The following is a 24,974-nucleotide window of genomic DNA, read 5'->3' on the forward strand; positions in this document are numbered from 1 at the left end:
TTTCGACTTGCGATATCGCGTCGGAGGGGGTTGAATGGAGCGATATCGCATCGGAGGAGGTTTAAATGCATCAAAGGAGGGTTCTTACTAAGTTTCAAATAAACTTAGTAATTCCCATAAAATAGACTTATGGTTATATTTCAACCAAGGCGAGGATACTTATATATGGGGGATTTTATCATATTTTTAATACGGGGAGGAAAAATAAAGTGGGATTTATATAATAAAGTTAGAAATTAATATGAATTTGTGAAGTGAAAGGGTAAGGGGAAAAGGCTAAGTTTGTGAACTGAAACTTAGACATAGGAATTGAATGGAATCTGAAGGAGTGATTTTATACAAAATATGTGGCTTCTTTCATTGAGAAAAGCCAAAACTTGACTTGGAATTTCACAAGAATGAGGTGAAAACAGGACTAATTGGGGAGATCCCAAAATCCTCAAGGGGTGTTAGTAAGAAACTTTGAGGGGTAGTGAAAGGGAGTTAGACATGCCTCGCTTGAGCTGCTCCAAGGGAATCTACATTGCACTTGTGATAGAAGTAAATTCAACACTTTGAGAGACAAAATTTATCACAAGTCTTCATTCTGCAACATCAAAACTGCCTACCCAGCCTACTTTGCCTAACATTTTTTCTTCTCTTTGCTTGGGTGCACTTAGACTAGCAAACCCTAATTTTCTTCTTTTCTTTTGGCTATCCTCCTATCTAAATCTATCCTTATCTCTTCCAGGGGCTCAGATTAAGCAGTTGAGCACCCTTGTTTCTCTACCTATCTAGTAATCTGCCAAGATTAAACAGCTTGGATAGATTTTTATTCTCTATCTCTAAAAACAAGAAATTTAAACCTAGAGAGGCCAAGATTAAGCTGTTTGGCCTTCCCTTAACTGTGAAATTCTTCAAAAATGGAATAGTAGTGGCATTTGAGCTAGCACACTTTCCTGGCCTTTTGATTGGGGTTCATTTCTTTTATTTTCTCTTGGCCAATTCATTCTTCTTTTTTGCCCTTTGATTTTTCTTTTAGGGCATACCCTCTTTACATTTTTTAAATTTTTTGTTTTTCTTGGAAATATGGAACCTTTGCAGCATGGAAAGGATGACATATTTGGCACTTCCACAGTCAATCATGAAAAATGACACCTATTGGTATAGGAACCTAACAACTGGAAACCGTGCGGGCTTTCTTAGATGTAGCCTTTGCGGTTTTCGTGCTCATTGTACCTATCACGCCATCGTCGGCATGAGAGTCTTTATTTGATTTAGGAGGAGGAGGAACAAAAAACTCTGGTCTAGGAGCATTAGGGATTTTTTCATAGAGCGTGCCAGACTGAGTATAGATCAAGTCTAGATATTGCGCACGAGCAATGACTTGCTCTTCAGTGACAACCCGCCCTTTAGCCACATCTTCCATAATAGAAGGTAACAATGACTTAATAAACCATTCAGCTAGCAGTTGATCAGGAACATATGTTTTTACCATTCTACGATGATGTCGCCATTCATGAATATGATCAGATATGTGAGTGGCTGTCGTCTGCTTGAAATTGGTAAGAAGCTCCGTTCTTGTTTCGTACCTTATTGGTAATTGAAAATTTGTTAAAAAGGTGGTGGCAAGGGCACTGAAGTTATCGAATGAAGCTCTAGGCAATTCGATGTACCATTTTGCTACCGGACCAGTTAACGTTCACTGAAAAAGGTGAAGCCTAATTGACTCATCATTGAGAGTGTTGGACGAACACCACAGATGAAAGGTCATCACATGATTCAATGGGTCTTCACCTGGATTTCCATTGAATTTAGGAATATCTGACGGAAGTTTATGAGGAATCACCGGCCACCAAGGGGCATAAGAAATTGGATCGTTTGTTAGCTGATTTAAATCTGGTAACTCTAATGTCGCCACGAAGGGCAACTGTTGATTCAGGTTTGGTGGAGTATACCTAGGATAAGATGGGATCGCTTGAGAAGTGGGTCTTTTCATACTAGAATAATGCATTTGATGCTGATAACTTTGATAAGGTTGATGGGCATAACCATTATAATATGATTGATGTTGATTGTTTTGAATATACGGCTGCCCATTACTTGCAAAGCTTTGTTGCTTGGGTCCCGGGCAAGCTTGTTGGAATTGCGGTTGTTGATATTGCACTAGCCATGGTTGTGAAACCATTTGCTATTGTCCAATACCTGATGTTTGACCAAGATGAGGGGTAATAGTACCCGTTTGAGCCTGAGTCACTCAAGTTAAGGAGCCACTAATTAGTGATTGTGGTTGTTTCGTGGAGACAAGAGGTTGTTGTATTACGACCTGAGAAACTTGAGGTTGACATACAACGGGCAACGCTTGTACTTGTGACATCGTCACAATAGCCGGTGTAGTGGGGATATTCGACACAGGTAAACTCGGTTGCATTGAATATACAACTCTTGGCTGTTGAGGTAGTATTGGCACCCCACTGCTGGATGTGATTCCAGCTTGACCTGAATTCTGTTGTGAACTCTCATATGGTTGTTCTCCCAGAGGGAACAATGAAAGGGCATACTACCCCCCATACGGTGGCAACCCAGTGTTCAAAGGAAAGATCGACCTTTGGACACCAGACTGCCCAAATTGATGCTGTTGAGAAGGATCAATTTGCTGAGACTCAACATAAGAAATTCCAGATATTATTCCGGACGAACAAACGGGGACAGACCATACTATCGAAACAGTCCCTGGGTGGACTTCCTCTAGTGGTTGAGAGCTAGTTGGGACAGATGGTATACCAGCAAACATTGTCGGAGTGGTGGCAGAAGGTTTTGCTACTGCTATATCGGACGACACAGTCCTAGATGTCGATGGTTGTCCAGACATATCAAGTCTATCCAAAAGACTTCCTAGCGATTCTATAGGAACTTGCGATGAAGGTGGACTATCTTCTGAAGTAGAAGTGTATAGGTGGGTCCCAGTTCCAAAATGCAATGGAGTACTGGCTGGAAGATCCTCTGTAATTTCTTCTATAGCAATCAGTCCAGGTGGAAGAGGTAGACCGTTAGGTCTGTAAAATATTTCTGGTGTCGAAGAAGGTATAGACTCTGCAGCGACCGATGTTGGAGGGGAAACACCTTCCGAATCAACTCCAGATGGAGCTGGTTCAAGAATAGAAGTGTTTACCGTTACACTAGGATCAATTCTAATGTCCTCTCGTGACTGCGGAACTTCTTCTGTAGAGGCGGGGATACTAGAAATGGCTGGAGTAAATGGAGTCTCTGAGGATGTCGAAACACAAGTTTCAAACAAACCAGGAGACTTTGACCCAGTTAAACGAGTTTGCTTGGCCCAGAATGGTTTCATTTCTGGAGTCAAAGATGGTTGACTCGTTAGTCTCCACGAACGACAGGGTTTCGATTGACTTTCTTCCACGATTGCGGATTACTTGATCAAATCAAAATAAAAAGGGGAAAATGTGATTTCGAATTAAATGAATTTTAGACGCTTCGACACAACTTGCTTTTTCAATTTTCAAGAGTCGAGAAAAAGCTAAAGATGACTCTAGTCACCTTTGATTTTTAGTGAGGCTGAAGTGACAAGTGCTCAGATGGACCTTTTCTTTTAAGGAGTCTGAAAAGGAACGAAAGTGACCACTCTGGAAATCTAGACAAATGGATTACCAAACCAATCGCAAAACTGCAGAATACCTTTTACGGTACGACAGTCAATCTTCCTGAATGTTGTGTTCAGTGCATTGCGATCGATAGGGCGGCAGACACGGCTTCCTAAGGATAAAGGATGTAGCCTATTGTGGTCTCCCAGTATATACTCAACGGTACGTGGGAGCACAAGTCCCTACTGGCACTTGTCATCTCAAAGAGGAGGAATCTCCCAGCCTACGATGAAAGTGATAGTTACCAGGCTTTACGACGCCAGAATACGTCTCTAGCCTAGACTTCTAAATGTTGTGCATTAGGTTCCAAAGCATTTTTATGTTCATTGAATTTATTTTATAGTTGATCTTTCTTAAGAAGTTTGCCTTTAAGGTTCACCGCGTGATGTAGATATACAATTCCTAAATATGCAATCTAAGATGATAAACAGTCGTTTACTTTTCTTTTTGCAATGAAAATCCTAGCTACTAAGGAAAGAGAAGCGAGATTCTTTCAACATAGAGCAGAAAGCACACACTAGATGCACTGTCCTAAATAAAAATCAACAAGAAGTCTAAATGCAAATGCACATGCATGTATTTGTTTTCCGCTTTCTTAATGTGTGAATGACAAAAAGAACGCTGGTACAAATCTGAATTATCTTTTCTTTCAAAGCGACAATACTAACAATTTTCTCTTCAAAATATGAAAGGAAGACAAGGACAACACTTTGCGATTTTGAATTGAAAACTGCTTTGACACTTGAAATACTATTAACTCAAATCAAATACAAGAGTAACAGTGTAATCGACCATCAAGAAGAGTAGGATTCTTTTCTTTTACTGAAAATGACACTTGCGACACTTCCAAATCAAAAGACGACAGTTCGATTAAGCTACTGTTTGTAAAGGAGAACTGTAAATGGCAAAAAATACATAAAAAAATTCACAATTATTTGTACGATGGAGGCTGAGTAATGCAAAGGAAGGGAGTTTCAACAGTGGTATACTAATCACAGACAGCAAAACCCCTAAATAAAGCTGAAGACAATGAAGAAAAAACCAAAATCTGGAGGCAGAAACAGTCTTATCTAATCATCGCACCTATAACACAGGGAAATAGGGATGCATCTCACCTATTGCACATGGGAGGTGCGATGCATCCAGTCTGCCAAAAGGAGAGGGTGTGATGGTACAGGGACGAGACTTTAACTTGGTTTTTGGTCACAGTTTGCAGCTTAGTTCAGGGATTTAGGCTGAGCTAATGATAGTCAGTAAATACAAAGCATAGGGGCTGATCTAATGAGGTTACTTGAGCCACCACCAAGGAAATTAGGATGTTTGCAAATTAGTTGTTCAGTTTATAAACAAAACCCAGAGATGGACTGAAGCAGCATTGATCTACTTTGCATTCACATAGAAAATGCAGTTCGAAGGCTAGCTGGCTTAACTTCAGGCTCCGTCTATAGTTTATAAAGAAAACAAGTATAAGCAAGCAAACAAGCTATTCGCTCCCCAGTGGAGTCACCATTTTGTTATCAAAAAATCTAGTGTCCATTCAAAGCTGCTAGTCCCACTAAGATGGGTAGCTATCTTAGAAACAAACAAACTAAAGTTACTTATGTTTTCCTTTATGAGAAGTAGATGAGAGAGAAGCAGAGAGTACCAACCTCAGTCTTTCGCTTGGCTCCTTGCTTGTTTCCTCTCCCCTTTGACAGATCTTTGCCACTCCTTCCTCACTTGTCCCGCTTCAAAGAACACCTGTAGAGTCAAAGCAACATAATACCATCAAAGCATAGAGATCTACAATCATAAGCAATATAGGATCAGATATATATTGACCACACAAATGCATATATCAACTCAGACATACAAGAATGTGGAGGAAAACTCAAATAACTTTATTGATAGAAAGAGTAGAAGAGAGGATTACAACCCATTGATCTGACCCAGCGTCATCCTCCCAGCATGAAAGCCCTTCTTCACCTCATGAAAAGCTTAGATCACCCAACACTATGATGTTCCACAAAGAAACCAACAACACTTCCTTACAAAATACAAGATTCCAGCCTTTGGATCTCTGGGATGAGGGATCCATATATAGATGTTTGCAGGTGGGTGAGTCAGCTTCTGGGATTTTGATTAGTGTCATCTCTCTGATAGTTCCTGGTTCCAATTGGAGATTTCATGATCTCTTACTCCTCCCTGAGCGAATTCAGAGAGGCAAGTGTCAAATGGGTAGCTTCTAGAAGATTCTCTAGGTTTCCACCTAGAAAACTGCCTCTGCCATTTGTCTGCTCTTGCTCATCGCACCCTATAGAAGGGATTTTCAGTATGCATCGTACTTTTTGCATGTGGCAGGTGAGATGCATCACACCCTTAGCACTAAGCAGTCTATATGGTCCAGTTTTGACTAGTTCTGAGTAGTTTTTCATGGAGAACTTCTGGGAGATGATTTAATCAGCTAACCTTGCTCCTTTAGGGTATGAAGCAACACTTTTAGGGAGTTAAAAGCCCTTGGTTTATGGACATATGCTATTGGGGTTGCAGTGCCCAAAAATTTCTATAACAAACCCTCACCACCAGGGATGACATAGCGTCAAAAGGTAGAGGAGGAAAAATGGAAAAGAATAATGATTACAAGGGAGAGGAAGGTGTTATCACTCAGGTTGTTCCCCTGGCTCCTAAGGGAATACGGCCGAGGTAACCACTAACCAATCTTTTAGATGCAGGTCCTAGCCTACCTGCAGCCAGAGAGGGCTCTCTCTTTATAGTTTAGCTTTGTTTTGGTGAGATTTTAGGCTAGTTATGATGTATAGATTTTTGTTTTAAGTTTGGTTGGATGGTGTTTTCAAACAGAGGTGGCATGCAGAGTGTGAGAAGTTCAGACCATTGGGTTAATGGAGTCAATGAATGTGAACTTCTGGGTGTGATTTCTTTGGTAAAGAGGGAACTAAAGAGCAGGATAGCTAAACATGGAACAATCTTCAAGCTGGAATTAAGATGAAATGAGGTCAGGGAATGAAAGGCAATTAAGAATCTTTCATTATGCTAACAGAGGGAAAATGAATGAATATTACTAAGGAGCAGCTAAGAATTCCTTAATTATATTCAGAGTGCAAGAACCAGGGAGACAAGAGCAATAAAGAATTCTTGCCTATGCTAGTCCTGAAGAAAACATAAAAAATCACAGAAATTGAGCACAGAGTACAGCGAAGTAAATTCTGGGCTATTCTTTTTTCCTGCAATTCAGAATATGATACTTGGATGATATAAAAACACAGAAATAATAACACAAGAGTTGGAAACACTTATTGATCCATGAGGTAACACGAGAATTCTGTAATATGTTCTTCTGCCATCAAATCCACAACCAGCCAGTTGATCAGCAAGGCATTCCAGCAATCTTTTTTCAGAAAGTTTCTCTCAATTTACAGCGCAAGTCCATAATGATATTCACCAACTAACCAACCAACCCTTAATACATCGCTTGGGGAGGTATTTATATGACAAAATATGTACAAACAATATCTCATAAATGATCTGAGAAAATATCTAAGTTTAACCTAACGTAATTTACAAGCAAGGTAAAAACAACTAGCTTATGCTGTGCTGGAGGCAGGTCCTTCAGGGTTCGGCTTGCAGGTGTCCTTTATAGCTCTGTGCTGTCTGTCTGTAATAACTGTTCCTTGACTTCTGATCTGCTCCTCTTAGTCAGCTCCGATGTTCATTAATTCTGATTTGATTTAGCTTTTAATTCTCCACTGATACTCTTTGACTTGTTGGGATCCTCATTAATGTTCCTCTGATACCCTTTATTGCTGAACCGCCCTTGCTTACCACTGTATGGCAAAATAGGACTGCTATCGTGTCCTCTTTGTTTCTTTTTTTGTGGGCTAGGGAGTCCTTCGGCGCTGGCTCGAACAGTATCAAAAGGAGGAGGGGGACTGTACAATGGCAACTTTGGTTGAGGCTGCGAGCTCGTTGTCCGGAGCTTTTCTGGTCGGAGGCGGTCGAAATGGCTGAAGAAGCGATCTTGGTTCCTTTGCACCTGGAGCGCGCGAGCGCTGAGTGAAAATATAAGAAAATAGCTTCTTTACCCCTTTAATTGGAAAAAGTGACTTTAGGCGGGAGATTCTTGATTTGAAGGACGGGAGCGATTACTGTTGGATGAAAATAGAAATGGATGGATGAGGGCTGTTGGATCATGCAAGGGCGGATCGGACGGCTGAGGAGAAATCGCAATATCGAATCGGCGAAGGGCAAGGGGTTAGGAGATGTGATAGGTGATATTGTGATATGCGATTGCGATATCGCATCGGGGGATCGCATAGCGATGGTAAGGGACGAAGGCTTAAATGTGCGCGATAAGCGATTGCGATATGGGAATGGGATATGCGATTGTGATATCAATATATGCCGTTGGATGTGCGGGGGTTAATCGGACGGCGGACGGGTGATCGCAATATCGTGTCGGCGAAGGGCAAGGGGTCAAGAGCCCTTACATTTATGCGATTTGCGAAAATGCGATATGCAACGATGCGATTGCGATATCGCATCGGGGGATTTTATCGGGGAAAAAACAAACAAAGGCCGGTCAACACTGCGACTTGCGATTGCGATATCGCATCAGAGGAGGTTAGATGGATGCAGGGAGGGTTCTTACTAAGTTTCAAATAAACTTAGTAATTCCCAAAAAACACACTTATGGTTATATTTCAACCGGGGCGGGGATATATTAAATATTGGGGCTTTTTATAGTTAATAATACGGGGAAAGGTATAAAGGGGGATTTATATAATAGAGTTAAAAAGGTTAATGTGAAATTTTGAGAAGAAAGCGCTAAGTATTAATGTTAGGAAACTTAGGCTTTTTAAAGGGAAGAAGGAGTTCATACAAGGAATATGACCAGCCCCTAAGTAAAGCAGATTCTTACTTAGGCAAATGTTTATGGAATGAGATGAGTGATTCAGTGATATTAAGCAGATCTTAATATCTCTGGGGGAAATTAGTAAATGATTTGGGAAAGTGTGAAGGGGAGTTAGTCATGCCTCGCTTGAGCCGCTTCAAGGGAATCTGCTTTGCACTTGTGATAGAAGTAAATTCAACACTTTGAGAGACAAAATTTATCACAAGCCTCATTCTGCAACATCAAAACTGCCTACTTTGCCTACTTTGCCTAACATTTTTTCTTCTTTTTCTTGGGTGCATTTGGACTAGCAAACCCTGATTTTCTTCTTTCTTTTGGTTGTCCTCCTATCTAAATCTATCGTTATCTCTTCCAGGGACTCAGATTAAGCAGTTGAGCACCCTTGTTTCTCTACCTATCTAGTGATCTGCCAAGATTAAACAGTTTGGATAGATTTTTATTCTCTATCTCTAAAACAAGAAATTTAAACCTAGAGAGGCCAAGATTAAGCTGTTTGGCCTTCCCTTAACTGTGACAAAATTGCTGATTGCATGATTTGAAATTCTTCAAAAATGGAATAGTAGTGGCATTTGAGCTAGCACACTTTCTTGGCCTTTTGATTGGGGTTCATTTCTTTTATTTTTCTCTTGGCCAATTCATTCTTCTTTTTGCCCTTTGATTTTTCTTTTAGGGCATACCCTCTTTATATTTTTTAAATTTTTTGATTTTCTTGGAAATATGGAACCTTTGCAGCATGGAAAGGATGACATATTTGGCATTTCCACAGTCAATCATGAAAAATGACACCTATTGGTATAGGAACCTAACAGTGGCTCCACTTGGGGATGGCTTTTCCTGGTGAAAAGTCAAGAACAGCAGGTCAGATTGCCTTATTTTTCAACTCTTGCTGTAATCTGAAAATCTCTTGTTTTGGAGGCCATTGATCTGAATCTTTGCAACCTGTATGCAACACCTTTTTGAGCTGAATTGCTGTGAAATTACAGCTCTGCTTCTTGCTGGTTCCTTCTGAGTGCTTACCAACATACTCATATTTACCAAGCACTTCCTTTGAGATAAATTCAAAAATAGAGATCAGAATGGTGCATCTCTTCGGTTCTTCCTTCAAAATTTGCTGCATTAGTTCCTTACCTAACTGCTGTGAGTAAAAATGCTGGAAATACAAATATTAATGTACAATATACAGTTGTGTTATATTCCTCAAAAGGGATCAAAATAGTGTTTGAGCATTCGCCCATTGATTGGGCCTTCCTCAGTATTTGTGCCATCCAAACTCTTCAGAAAGTAGGTGTTATTGCCCTGTACAGCTTGAATGATAAATGGTCCTTTCCACAGGAAATCAAATTTGCCATGTTTCCCTTTATCCTCTCTTCTAGAATCCCACTTTAACACTTTATCCCCAATGAAGAAATCCTCTGCTTTGGTTCTTTTATCAAACATTTTTTTTCAGTTTTTCTTGTAAAATCTGAGTTCTCTGATATACATCCTCTCTTGTCTGCTGCAAGTGAATAGTTTGATTGATCCTTCTCTGAATATCATTAGGTTCTGCTTGTATTTCTTGTAGTAGCTTGATCACTGGGATTCCCAAAGATGAAGGGAATCTTGCCTCCATGCCATAAACCAATTCATATGGGCTTGTTCCAATGGATCTTTTGGTGGTCAATCTGTCTGCCCATAGCGCATTTACGAGCTTTTTGTGCCAATTCTTTTTATTCTCCTCCAAGACTTTCTTGATGATATTGATCAAACTTTTGTTGGATGACTCAGCCAGACCATTACCTTGAGGGTAATAGGCTATGGAGTGACCTAAGGTAATGTGGTATTTGTGGCAAAAACTGATCATTCTCTTGGATTTAAAGGCAGCAGCATTGTCTATAATAATTTTTTCGGGACAGCCAAATCTAGACAAGATGTTGGTTTCTAGGAATTATATGATGATTGAGTCATTGGCTTGCCTACAAGGGATGGCTTCTATCCATTTAGTAAAATAGTTTGTGGCCGTCAAAATCCACTTGTGTTGGCCAGAGGATGATGGGTGGATCTCCCCAATGAAGTCTAAACCCCATTGTTGGAATGGTTTTTCAGTTGAAATGGGTTTGAGGGGCAAAGGCAGCAGCTTTTTCTTGCCTTCAAAAATTTGGCACTTGTGGCATGAAACAACAAATTTCTTCACATCGGCAAAGAGGGAGGGCCAATAGTATCCATCCCTTAATATTTTGTCAGCAGTAGATTTCCAATACAAGTGCCCTCCACAGTCCGCTGCATGAAACTCCTTCATAACATTATCAGTTTCATTCAATGTTAGACAATTAAGCAAAATTCCTTCATGATTTTTCCAAAACAGGGCACTGTCTACAATACAAAACTTTGATGCCTTCATTTTCAAAATCTCTTTTTAGTTCTGGACAACCCTAGAGGAGCTTGCAGGTTTAACAATACAAAACAAATGTCAGCATACCAAGGTGATTGTAAAAAGGCTTGATTGATCTGTGGAGTCGCCATCTCCTGTTCGTTGTCCAGTTCATTGATGTCAAGGGCTTGAAAATTGGTTTCAGTCATCAGTTTGGCTAGTCCTTGTCCTTTTATCAGTTTAGTGGGCTTGATTTCAATGTCATATTCTAGGATATTGGCAATCCATTTGCCCCTTTTGCCTTCAATTCCTTCTTGAGTTAAAATGTCCTTGACCACTGCATTTGGAACATATGCTATGACATGTGAGTGCAAAATGTAAACTCTGAAATCTTTGATGGCTTTTATAAGGGCATATGCTTGTTTTTCCATGATTTGATACTTTAAGGGAGCATCTCTAAGGGCTCTGCTGAAGAAATCAATGGGCTTTTCACATCCTTGGTCATCTTTTTGCAATAGGACAGCAGCAATGGTGTGCTCAGATGCGAAGGGAAAAATCATGAAGTCTCTATCAAATTTCGGGCTTGTGAGGACTGGTGTTTTTGTTAGGGCTGTTTTGATGTCCTCAAAGGCTTGTTTGGCTTCTATTGTCCATTTGACTTTAGAATCTTTCTTCAGCATATTATTCAACAGTCTTATCAGCTCGGCCAAATTGGGAATGAATCTTCTTAGGAAATTGATCTTCCCTAGAAAAGCTTGCAGTTCTTTGATGTTTCTTGGATGAGGGACTTGGAGGATAGATTGAATTCTGTTCGGGTCAATCCTAATACCATCTTTTGAAATAATGTGACCTAGGAGCTTGCCTTCTTCTAGGCCAAACAGGGATTTCTTTGGGTTTAAAGATATGCCATATTTCCTACAAGTTAAGAATACTTGTCTCAGATGTTTTAAATGTTCTTGGTCTAATTTTGAAAATGGAGTAATATCATCAAGGTAGACTACTAAGAAATCATGGATTTCTTTGGCAAAAGCTATGTCCATTGCCCTTTGAAAAGTGGCCCCTGCATTTTTGAGTCCAAAAGGCATTTTAACATATTTGAAAGTACCCCAAGGTGTTGTGAAAGCAGTTTTGTCCTGATCGTCTGGGTGAACTAAGATCTGATTGAAACCTGAAAATCCATCTAACAGTGAAATTCTGGAAGACCCCACTACCCTTTGTAAAATATGGTCCATCTTGGGTAATGGATAATGGTCTTTGAGAGAGACTTTGTTTAAATTTCTTAAGTGAACACACAATCTAATCTCACCTGTTTTCTTCTTTGTAGGCACCAGATTTGAAATCCATTCTGAGAATCTAATTGGTGCAATGATACCAGCTTCATACATTCTCTTCACTTCTTTCTCAATCAAGGGGAGAAGCACAGGATTGATTCTTCTTAGTTTCTGTTTGAAAGGCTTTTGATTTGGTTTCAAAGGTATAGTATGTTGGATGACTGAAGTATCATAGGATTTGAGGTCCTCATAACTCCAGGAAAAAACATCTTGGAACTCTTTAAACAACTCAATGTATTTCAGCTTTTTATCGGGTGGCAAAGTTTTGGACAGTTTTATCATTTTGGGATTTTCTGTGGTTCCAATGTTACAGTCTTCAATCGCAGCATTTAAGGGTTGCATCTTTGGCTTTCTAGGGATATCATTTGAATCAAATATGTCTTCTAAGGGAGTCAAGCCTGTGGGCAGAAAATTGTCTTTTAGCTCAATTACTTCAGCTTCTGCCTCAGCTATTTCATCAAAATTCATTTGTTTGAGCTCTTGTACATTTTTGTCATCAAAAGTGGTTGGGTGCAAAATTTGTTTAGCTGTCTCAGCTGATATAGTTTGCTCATTTTTGCTTACCACTTGTTGTGGGTTATCCATGGTATTTGCATCAATGTTTAGGCTTGAGAACTCTTGTTGTAAGGTGAGGAAATTATTTATTTGTGTGTCATTTTCAAAGACTTGCCAATTCTTGACATTATCTGGGACTGCAGGCCTGTGTTAGATTTCGGCTGTGAAATGGTGGTTAGGCTCAAATGGTAGCTTGCATGTGCTGGCAAAAGTTGCCAAGCTATGTGCATGTAAATTGTGCTCTCTTGAGATTTTGGTAAGTTGAGATTCTGAGAAGGTATTAAGTATTTCAGTGGCTGCACCTCTATAAGCTCTCAACCTATTGTCATTTGTGACAAAATTTCCCTTCATTTGCTGTATAATCAGATCTGAATCTCCTAGAATTGAAACTTTTGTTGCCCCTAGTGCTCTGATCAGTTTGAGACCCAACAAAAGGGCTTCATATTCTGCCGTATTGTTTGTACATCTGAAATTTAACCTATATGCATGACCTTCAGCATGATCAATTTGCATGTTGTGTATCCAAACCCCTGCCCCTGCTCCTAATTTGTTTACCAAGCCATCAAACTCTAAATACCATAGGATTTCATGGTCCTGACTAGCATTGGGAGTTTTAGAAAACTGTATAATGGGCAGATTGGGTTCTTGTGAATCATTTGTTATGTCACTTTCATTTGTTGTATCAATCATATCAAGGATTTTCTGATTTTGGACAAAAGTCTCTTCATCTGTGCTTTGTGTTGCTTCCAGGAATTTGGCATCCATTTTGGGACAAATATCAGCATTATATAAAATAAATGAATCCATGTCAGAATGGATAGAATAAATGGGAAAGTTTTGGGGCTTTTCTTGACTGCTGACCACATATTTCATCAATGTTTCTCGGTACAATCTCTTTGGTTGCCCAAAGACTGAAATAGTGGCATAGGACATGTCTAATTGCAAAGATCCTTGGAGTTTGGCCCCCCAAGATCTTGACAAAAGCATACCATATTTGGGTGGAATATCAGCTACCACCACATCCATCAGGATTGTTTTGGTTGGGTATTGGACCAAGGACACACATAAATCTTTGATTAGGCCTAGACACCTGACTTGACTGGAATCAAATGAGAACAGGTCTTTGTATGGTCTAGTGATATCTAGGTCTAGTTTCTCCATTACAGATTTGGGCATTAGGTTGTGGGAAGCTCCAGAGTCAAACATTGCATTGTGTAACACTTTGTCATGGATGCTCAAACTGACATAAAATGGTGGAACCCCTCCATTTGTTGTTTTCCCGTTAACTTCAGGACCAAAAAGCAATTCAGGTTGATCATCTAAGACATTAACAACATCTCTATTCTCTGGCATTTGTAGTGACCTATTGATTTGCTGTCTATATACATCATGTTTGGCAAGCTCAGAGAGAGGAATAACTATTTTCAATTTACCATTTCTGCTTCTAAATTGAAGGGTTTCTCCAATTGGCTCTTTGTGTTGTGACTAGCAGATTTTTCCTTTTGAAATACATTTTCAGTGATTTGTTCTTGATCTTGAATGTTATCTTGAGGTATTTCTGTTTCGGAAGTATCTAGAGGGTTATTTTTTGAATTCTCTTTTGAGGAATGAAGTGTGAATGGCTGATTTTTAGAGGAGTGTATCTCTGAAATATCTTCCACAGTAACTTCCTTTGGGTTTGGGTCTGTTTTATCAGAAGGTGTTGTCAGGACAACTTTGTCTTTTATCTTCTTTGGTTGTTTAGTGTCCTTTAGTTTGATAGGTTCAGGTACATCTATGGTTCTACTTCTCAATTTGTACTGCTTGTGAACCTCATATACTGCTGCATCATAGCCTTCTCTAAAGTCAAATGATTCTCCGGACTTGGTTTGGAATTGATTGATATCATGATCATCTTGGTCTTCTTGGGTTAGAAAAATTTGTTGCTCACTGTTTAAACCCATCAAGTTGATGTGAGGGTCCTCGGTTGGCTCACTAGATGTTGATGCTTCAGCATAATTTTGTTGAAAGGGAGGTCTGATATCCTAATCGGGGCCAGCCCTTCCAACATTTGGGTTTTGATTTTTTCTAAAGTTTGGGTTTTTGGTAGTATTACTTTGTTGTCCTTCCCATGATGATTTTCTTTCAATGGTTTCCACTCTATCTCCAAGTCTGTCCATACCCTTGATGATTGCATCCAATTTTTGCTCAAATGCTGAAGGCTCTTCTTTAAAAGTAGTTCTTCTCTCAGCTCTTGCTCTATTTCTCTTAGCGATCAAATTTTCCTCCACACTAACAACTATATTTTGCATGTCTGCTAAGGTTTGAGGGGCTCTTTCCCTCAATTGATATGCCATGTCAGAATCAAATCCATCAGGGAATTTGATCAAAGCTAGATCAGGTGGAGGTCTAAGGTTTTGAGGGATGGCATTGTAAACATTGTTGAATCTAGCACAATAGTCTAAGACAGCTTCTTGTGGGCCTCTTTTTATAGTGTCATACTCTGATAAAATATGCAGTGGATCTTTCTTCTTTTCCCACCTGTTAAGAAATGTTTGGTAAAGGGTATCTGGGTCAGCTATGGAGTTTGCAGGGAGAGCTCTAAACCAAGTTCTTACTTCACCAGTTAGACTTTGGACAAAAATATTCATTCTTACATCATCATCACCTATTTCATAATTCTCAAAGTAGTCCTGCATTTTTTTGGTGTGTTGCAGGGCTGAGTAAGAGCCAGTACCATCAAAATATGTGATCTTGGTTTGATAATCTTGAGGCATAGCCCCTGGGTTTGCAGGTAACTGTAAAGGGGCATAACGATTCGCCATATTTACAGGGATAAATGGAACAACAGGAAGAAATGGAACAACTGGGACAGTTGGGATGGAAGAGGAAATGTATGTAGTGGATGGAGGTGTGAAGAAGGTGCTTTGAGAAGTGGACGATGAACTAGGAGAGGTAGGAGCAATGCGAGGATGGAATGAAACTTTGGCAGGGGTTGGAATATAGCTTTGCTGAATTGTTTCAGGCGTTGAATCAGCAAAATCTTCTTTTCCCTCTTGTTTCCTGAGGGTCTTTGGGATTAAATTGGGATTTTCAAAAACCGCTAGTGGGTCTGGGTCTGGATTTGACCTGGTATAGTGAGTTTTCTTCTTTGGAGCCAGCTTCCGAACTTGTTTTTGGAATTTTCTGAGGATTGAAAAAATTCGTTCGGATCCCCAGCGGAGTCGCCAATGATGTTATCACTCAGGTTGTTCCCCTGGCTCCTAAGGGAATACGGCCGAGGTAACCACTAACCAATCTTTTAGATGCAGGTCCTAGCCTACCTGCAGCCAGAGAGGGCTCTCTCTTTATAGTTTAGCTTTGTTTTGGTGAGATTTTAGGCTAGTTATGATGTATAGAGTTTTGTTTTAAGTTTGGTTGGATGGTGTTTTCAAACAGAGGTGGCATGCAGAGTGTGAGAAGTTCAGACCATTGGGTTAATGGAGTCAATGAATGTGAACTGCTGGGTGTGATTTCTTTGGTAAAGAGGGAACTAAAGAGTAGGATAGCTAAACATGGAACAATCTTCAAGCTGGAATTAAGATGAAATGAGGTCAGGGAATGAAAGGCAATTAAGAATCTTTCATTATGCTAACAGAGGGAAAATGGATGAATATTACTAAGGAGCAGCTAAGAATTCCTTAATTATATTCAGAGTGCAAGAACCAGGGAGACAAGAGCAATAAAGAATTCTTGCCTATGCTAGTCCTGAAGAAAACATAAAAAATCACAGAATTTAAGCACAGAGTACAACGAAGTAAATTCTGGGCTATTCTTTTTTCCTGCAATTCAGAATATGATACTTGGATGATATAAAAACACAGAAATAATAACACAAGAGTTGGAAACACTTATTGATCCATGAGGTAACACGAGAATTTTGTAATATGTTCTTCTGCCATCAAATCCACAACCAGCCAGTTGATCAGCAAGGCATTCCAGCAATCTTTTTTCAGAAAGTTTCTCTCAATTTACAGCGCAAGTCCAGAATGATATTCACCAACTAACCAACCAACCCTTAATACATCGCTTGGGGAGGTATTTATATGACAAAATATGTACAAACAATATCTCATAAAAGATCTGAGAAAATATCTAAGTTTAACCTAACGTAATTTACAAGCAAGGTAAAAACATCTAGCTTATGCTGTGTTGGAGGCAGGTCCTTCAGGGTTCGGCTTGTAGGTGTCCTTTATAGCTCTGTGCTGTCTATCTATAATAACTGTTCCTTGACTTCTGATCTGCTCCTCTTAGTCGGCTCCGATGTTCATTAATTCTGATTTGATTTAGCTTTTAATTCTCCACTGATACTCTTTGACTTGTTGGGATCCTCATTAATGTTCCTCTGATACCCTTTATTGTTGAACCGCCCTTGCTTACCACTGTATGGCAAAATAGGACTGCTATCGTGTCCTCTTTGTTTCTTTTTCTGTGGGCTAGGGAGTCCTTCGGCGCTGGCTCGAACAGTATCAAAAGGAGGAGGGGGACTGTACAATGGCAACTTTGGTTGAGGCTGCGAGCTCGTTGTCCGGAGCTTTTCTAGTTGGAGGCGGTCGAAATGGCTGAAGAAGCGATCTTGGTTCCTTTGCACCTGGAGCACGCGCGAGCGCTGAGTGAAAATATAAGAAAATAGCTTCTTTACCCCTTTAATTGGCAAAAGTGACTTTAGGTGGGAGATTCTTGATTTGAAGGATGGGAGCGATTACTGTTGGATGAAAATAGAAATGGATGGATGAGGGTCATTGGATCATGCAAGGGCGAATCGGACGGCTGAGGAGAAATCGCAATATCGCATCAGCGAAGGGCAAGGGGTTAGGAGATGTGATAGGTGATATTGTGATATGCGATTGCGATATCGCATCAGGGGATCGCATAGCGATGGTAAGGGACGAAGGCTTAAATGTGCACGATAAGCGATTGCGATATAGGAATGGGATATGCGATTGCGATATCAATATATGCCGTTGGATGTGCGGGGGTTAATCGGATGGCGGACGGGTGATCGCAATATCGCGTTGGCGAAGGGCAAGGGGTTAGGAGCCTTTACATTTATGCGATATGCGAAAATGCGATATGCAACGATGCGATTGCGATATTGCATCAGGGGATTTTATTGGGGAAAAAACAAACAAAGGCTGGTCAACACTGCGACTTGCGATTACGATATCGCATCGGAGGAGGTCAGATGGACGCAGGGAGGGTTCTTACTAAGTTTCAAATAAACTTAGTAATTCCCAAAAAACACACTTATGGTTATATTTCAACCGGGGCGGGGATATATTAAATATTGGGGCTTTTTATAGTTAATAATACGGGGAAAGGTATAAAGGGGGATTTATATAATAGAGTTAAAAAGGTTAATGTGAAATTTTGAGAAGAAAGCGCTAAGTATTAATGTTAGGAAACTTAGGCTTTTTAAAGGGTAGAAAGAGTTCATACAAGGAATATGACTAGCCCCTAAGTAAAGCAGATTCTTACTTAGGCAAATGTTTATGGAATGAGATGAGTGATTCAGTGATATTAAGCAGATCTTAATATCTCTGGGGGAAATTAGTAAATGATTTGGGAAAGTGTGAAGGGGAGTTAGTCATGCCTCGCTTGAGCCGCTTCAAGGGAATCTGCTTTGCACTTGTGATAGAAGTAAATTCAACACTTTGAGAGACAAAATTTATCACAAGCCTCATTCTGCAACATCAAAACTGCCTACTTTGCCTACTTTGCCTAACATTTTTTCTTCTTTCTTCTTGGGTGCATTTGGACTAGCAAACCCTGATTTTCTTCTTTTCTTTTGGCTGTCCTCCTATCTAAATCTATCCTTATCTCTTCCAGGGGCTCAGATTAAGCAGTTGAGCACCCTTGTTTCTCTACCTATCTAGTGATCTGCCAAGATTAAACAGTTTGGACAGATTTTTATTCTCTATCTCTAAAACAAGAAATTTAAACCTAGAGAGGCCAAGATTAAGTTGTTTGGCCTTCCCTTAACTGTGACAAAATTACTGATTGCATGATTTGAAATTCTTCAAAAATGGAATAGTAGTGGCATTTGAGCTAGCACACTTTCCTGGCCTTTTGATTGGGGTTCATTTCTTTTATTTTTCTCTTGGCCAATTCATTCTTCTTTTTGCCCTTTGATTTTTCTTTTAGGGCATACCCTCTTTATATTTTTTAAATTTTTTGATTTTCTTGGAAATATGGAACCTTTGCAGCATGGAAAGGATGACATATTTGGCATTTCCACAGTCAATCATGAAAAATGACACCTATTGGTATAGGAACCTAACAGAAGGGTTGCCTACCTAGAGGAAGTCACATGCCTCTCTCAGTCACCTATCCTTTCTATTGCTTGAGCACTGTAGTTAAACAGACAAATGAACTCGCAAGGTGAGTGATTTAAATAGATAAGGTCACACATGGTGGGGGGGCAAGAAGTCACCAAGTCGCATAGGTGATGAGGTTGTGAGGAATTTTTCATCATCTCTTGTGACTTAATGACTTAGCGACCTCCAAGGACGAGGTGGCATAGTCGCACAGGAAGAGGGGTCATGAGTTTCGAGGTTAGGGAAGAGACTATGTTGCGACCTAGTCACGTAGTCACATAGTCGCAAGGCAGTGAAGGTCACAAAAATTTGAGTTAGATATCGAACTAAGGTGCGACAATGAGACTTCACTTGGTTAAGGATCAACTTTTGAAAAGGAAGGTCACCGGTCACAGTTTTCAACTACATGAAAGCTCATTTTGTGTGACCTGTGACTTAGGCAGAAGATGAACCTTAAGTCTAACATAATCAAACTTTTGAGGGGACCAAGGAGACTTGGTTTACTGCCAGGATGCCAAGGTGAGATTTAGAGGTAAGTGAAAGGTACAAAATTTGTGCAAGGGTGCCAAAATTTTGAAACGGTGGAAATTTTGGGGGTGTTGTTGCAGCGACTACAACATTAAGAAAATTGTAATAGTGTAGAATTTCAGATTTTAAATATAATATTATTATATCTATTATGACAAACTGTCAAGTGGAATATCCATGGAAGTTTACAGATCAAAGAAGGAAGCACACAATGATTATTGGCTAGTTCAACTAGCCATGGGGATGAAAAAAAGAGGTGAGATTTGGGTGAAGGATTTCCTAATCGAATTAAATGGGATGCCAACAATGGAAAATCTCAATGTGTTGTCATTGGGAACATATAACGCATTGTTGGGCATGGACTAGTTATATGCGCACCAAACTAAGGTGGACTACTTTGAAAATACCATTGAATTATTTGATGAAGTTGGGGAGCCTAGACTATTGTGTGGAAAGATGGAAACCACATCAATGACATTGATTTCAGCGTTTTGAAATTAATGACAGTGCAATGAAAGAAGACAGTGAAGTCCTAAAAAAATACCTTGTTTTATAGCAATTCTCATATGTATTCCCTGAAGAAATTTTCGGTTTACCTCCTCATGGGGGAATAGACTTTTCTATTAAGTTAATATTATGAGAAACTCCAGCCTCCAAAGATCCATATAGAATGAGCACTCCATAATTAGTTGAGCTAAAGCGATAGCTCAAGGAGATGTTGGATAAAGGCTACATAAGGCCAAGCATATCTCCTTGGGGAGAAGCATTCCTATTTGTAAGGAAGAAAGATTTCAAACTCAGGTTGCACATTGATTACTGACAATTGAATAAAGTGACCATCAAGAAGAAGTATTCATTTCCAAGGATTGATGACTTATTTGACTAGATGAGAGGGGTAGCAGTCTTCTCCAAGATTTATTTGACGTCAGGTTATCACCAAGTGCGTATAAAGGATGAAGGAATTCATAAAACAACCTTCAAAATGGGGCATGGACATTATGAATTAGTGGTAGTGACCTTTGGACTTACTAATGGAATTGCAACCATTATGTGACTTATGAACAATGTGTTGTGCCCTTATTTGGATAGGTTTGTCATAGTCTTTGCAGATGACATTTCCGTCTATTCAAAGACCAAGGAGGAACACAAAGATCATTTGGAAGCAGTATTGCAATTGATAAGAGAGAATAGGCTTTATGAAAATCTTAGTAAGTGCAACTTCTTTTAGTCACAAATTCATTACTTGGGACACATTGTCTCAAGGGGGGAGTAGTAGTTGACCCAATGAATGTTAAGGCTATCACGGAATGGCCAACACTTAGAATTGTATATAAAGTTGGGTCCTTCATAGGATTGCAAGGATATTGCAAGAGATTTATCAAAAACTTCTACATGATTGGTTGTCCAATTACTAATCTGCAAAAGAAAGGGAAAATATTCAAATGGAGAGTTGATTGTGCAACATTATTTGATCATTTGAACCAGTTGTTGACCAATGCACCAATATTAAGAATAACATATATTGAAAATTTTTATTTTATCCACGGATGACTTCAAGGAGGGACTTCATGGAGTCTGATGCAGGAAGGTTAAGTGGTGTGCTATGAGCCCCGAAAGTTAAATGAATATGAGTAGAATTATGTAACTCATGATTTGGAATTGGATGCCATCATCATGCACTAAAGATGTAGAGGAACTTCCTTCTTAGTAGAAAATTCAATTTAATGACTGATCATGGATGGATGAATTATTTATTTGAATAGTCCAAGTTAAATGAAAGGAAAGCTATATGGTTAGCCATGCTCAACAAGTTTGACTTTGTAATCAAGTATATAAAAGGAAAGAGAACATAGTGGTTTATGCGCTCAGCAAGAGGGTGCAATTAAATCATTTAGCAACCATAATTTCCTATGGTACTAATCTTGAATAAAATATAGAAAATATTTGGTAACAAGACAAAAATTATCAACACTTAAATGAGGAGCTACAACAAGGATATCAAGGCAATAAAAATAAGGACTATTTCCTTATATAAAAAGGGTTGATTAAATTCAAAAAAATAATTTATGTACCAAATAACAATGACTTGAAGAAACTTATATTAAAGGAGTTCTATTCCAAGCCATACTCTGGCCACCTAGGTTACCAAAAGGCATTGACAACAATAGATAAATTGTATTCCTGACATGATTTAAAAAGGGAGGTGACAAATTTTATCTCCAAATGAATAAAGTGCCAATATAGGAAGGTTGAATGTAAGCACCCAACTAGCTTATTGCAGCCTATTCCCATTCCAGAATGGAAGTGGGAAATTAATTTCATGGATTTTATTACAATGATGCAAAAGACTCCAAGGCAACATGATGCAATCAAGTAGTGGTTGAAAAGTTGAGCAAGGTGGCACACTTCGTTTCTATTAAATCCATAAATTCAACTAATGAAATGGCACAAGTTTTCATAAAGGAAATCATAAGACTACATGGAGTTCCTAAGAAAATTATCTCGGATAGAGATGCCAAATTTGCCTCAAAATTTTGGAGAGAATTATTGGCAGGATTGGAAACAAAGTTAACATTTAGTACAACATACCATCCTCAAACCGATGGCAAAACAAAGATAACAAATAGAATTCTTGAGGAAATGTTAAGAATGTATGTGATGAACCAGCCTAGGAAGTGGGAAGAGTATCTTCCACTTGTGTAATTTGCATACAATAATGGGTATCAAGAATCACTGAAAATGAGCCCATTTGAAGTAATTTATGGGAGGATTTGTAACACTCCTATTAGAAAGAGAAATCCAGTGAATAGGGTCCTCATTGGACCTGATAGGTTGAAATATATGGAGCTGGGAATGCAAGCCATCAGAAGAAATTTAAAGGTGTCACAGGATAGGTAGCAGATTTATGCGAACCAACATAGAGTTCACAAAGAGTTTTAAGTTGGGGAACATGTTTTGCTACGAGTTAGACCTAATAAGAGCTCCATGAAATTTGGGTCTTGTGCCCATTTGGCACTAAGTTTTGTGGACCATTTGAAGTGCTCGAAAGGATAAGGTCAGTGGCATATAGGTTGGCTCTACTTCCATCAATTAGAGTGCATGATGCTTTCCATGTTTCATCGCTTAAAATTTATGTGTGTGATGCTAATCATGTAATTATTTTGTTTATGTTAGAGGTAGATCTAGAGGGAGAGTCCCAACTAGAACCTCTATGCATCCTAGATCAAAGGTAGTTCACACTTCGGAACCAAGTAATAGAGCAAGTCAAAGTGAAATCAAGGGACTTTGGGCTCGAGAAATCCATGTGGGAAATGGTTGACCTGATGCAAAAAACATATCTTTTCTTATTTTTTAAGTAAGGAAAATGTAAATATAATATAAATGTTGAACAAAGCATATAGTGTGAGGATAATATCAAAGTGAGAATCTAATCGCACGATGATTTCAAGTTTACCATTGCAATTATGATACTCACGCATGGTATTCACCCATGGCTTTTGTAAACAATGGTATTTACCCATGTTATCATAGATTATTATATTTACCCATGGTCTCGTAATTTATTATACTTTCCCATGGCATTCACCCATGGATTTTGTAAACCATGGTATTTGAAATGTAATGAGAGGTATGGATCTTGGTGAAATATCCCCGTAAAAAGTATAAATATGAGACTTCATCGTGGAGTAAAGAAATTTTCTTTTCCTAATGAAGACTTATGCTATATTTTGCATTCAATAAAAACAGTTTCATTCTTTTTATGTTGTTCTCTTCTAAAATATTTCTCTTACGCAATGTGTCATATTCTTAGCTATTTTAACATTGTGATATATTCCTTTTTTATCCCTTAAGTTTCATTTCTTAACAAACTTGGATTGCACCAACATTAGTGCACCAAGGCTCATGAGAACTCTACAATTAAGTGTGTTTGGGCTAGAATGGTATTATGATGGGTGACCTGCTGGAAAATTTTTAATTCTTACTATTTTTCCACTTTCTTTGGTCTCATTCCTGAGACTATTTGGACCAGGAGTTGTGTATATGAATCTCCATAATCAACAATTCATGGTCTAAATCATGCTTCATTTAATACAGTTGTTGAACACTGAGGACAGTGTTTCCCCCCAAGGGGGAGGGGATTGTGACATCCCCTGGTTAATATTTCTCTCTTGCAAATAACTGTAATTATTTAAATGGATGAGAGACGGACACAAATTCCATTACTTGAGGAAGGAGATTGCATGAGGGAATAATTGTTTTAAATTTTAGTCCTTTTTGGATGAGTGGTTTTAAATGGGCTAACTATGCCATAAATTAAATGAAAGAAGAAGGGACGGGTCCAGGTGTCCTTTAGCTCCAACAATAAGTAAGAAGAGGATAATAAATTAAAGGAAACATGGGTTGCATTGTCCTTGGGGTTGATTAGAATATGATCATGGAGAATAATAGGTAGTTGGTCTATTGGAAAAAGAAGGACATACTAATTCATGAAATTCTTATTCTCACGCACACAAAGAGGCATATGCAGAGGGAATGAAATTTTTGGGGTACACAAAAGTAGTGAAAGGAAGCATGCAGTGAATGCTAGGGTAAGAAAAAGAGAAATTCTTTGAAGGGTGGAGCTGAGAATGTAGAGAAAGAAGTGACTAGGATTCATTGTTGATTAAGTTGTAGAGGGATTAAAATCTAATTGAAGAATCCTCACAGAGGATTACCGGGTAAAATCATCATACAGAGAAATGTGTTTCCTATAAGGCTGAAGAAACCACTATAAAATTATGGATTGATGAACATGCTAGGTTGGGAAGTGTCACTTAAGCTCTAGTGCTTGACTCACTAATGAACCACCTAGAGAGTGATTTATTTAATTGCCAGTAGCTTATCCACTGACAAACCTTCCTCATTATGGACTCTCTTCTCCTGAAAGTGAGCTGAAGTTCTTTGCACTGTGGTATCTTGGCATGGATGTGATCATGCCTGCAAATTTTGAATGATCATGTGTCTAGCTAGTAGATGAAGGTAGCATCATCTTGTGGCATCCTGTTTTAGTTGTTCTGTTGGTTAAAAGTCCATAGAAGCAGTCTGCCTCAAGCACTAGAATCTATCTCTAGTGTAATAGCTACAAGTAGTTGTGGTTGTAGCTTGTCTAATGTTGGGTGGAGATTTAAAGTCCCACTCTTAGTTGCTAACCTTTTTTCCATATAAGATAAGTATCTAACTATGCTCCTAATGTTTGATTCTCATGTACATGTTCATTATGCTTGCTAAAGGCTTTTGTTGGTTTAAGGATTGAGATTTCTTATGTGTGAATGAGATGTTGAATTTCCT

The sequence above is a fragment of the Pinus tabuliformis genome, chromosome 1_2 (assembly GCF_031772625.1).
Source record: "Pinus tabuliformis cultivar Carrire ecotype Pingquan chromosome 1_2, CPIR1, whole genome shotgun sequence".
NCBI lineage: Eukaryota > Viridiplantae > Streptophyta > Pinopsida > Pinales > Pinaceae > Pinus > Pinus tabuliformis.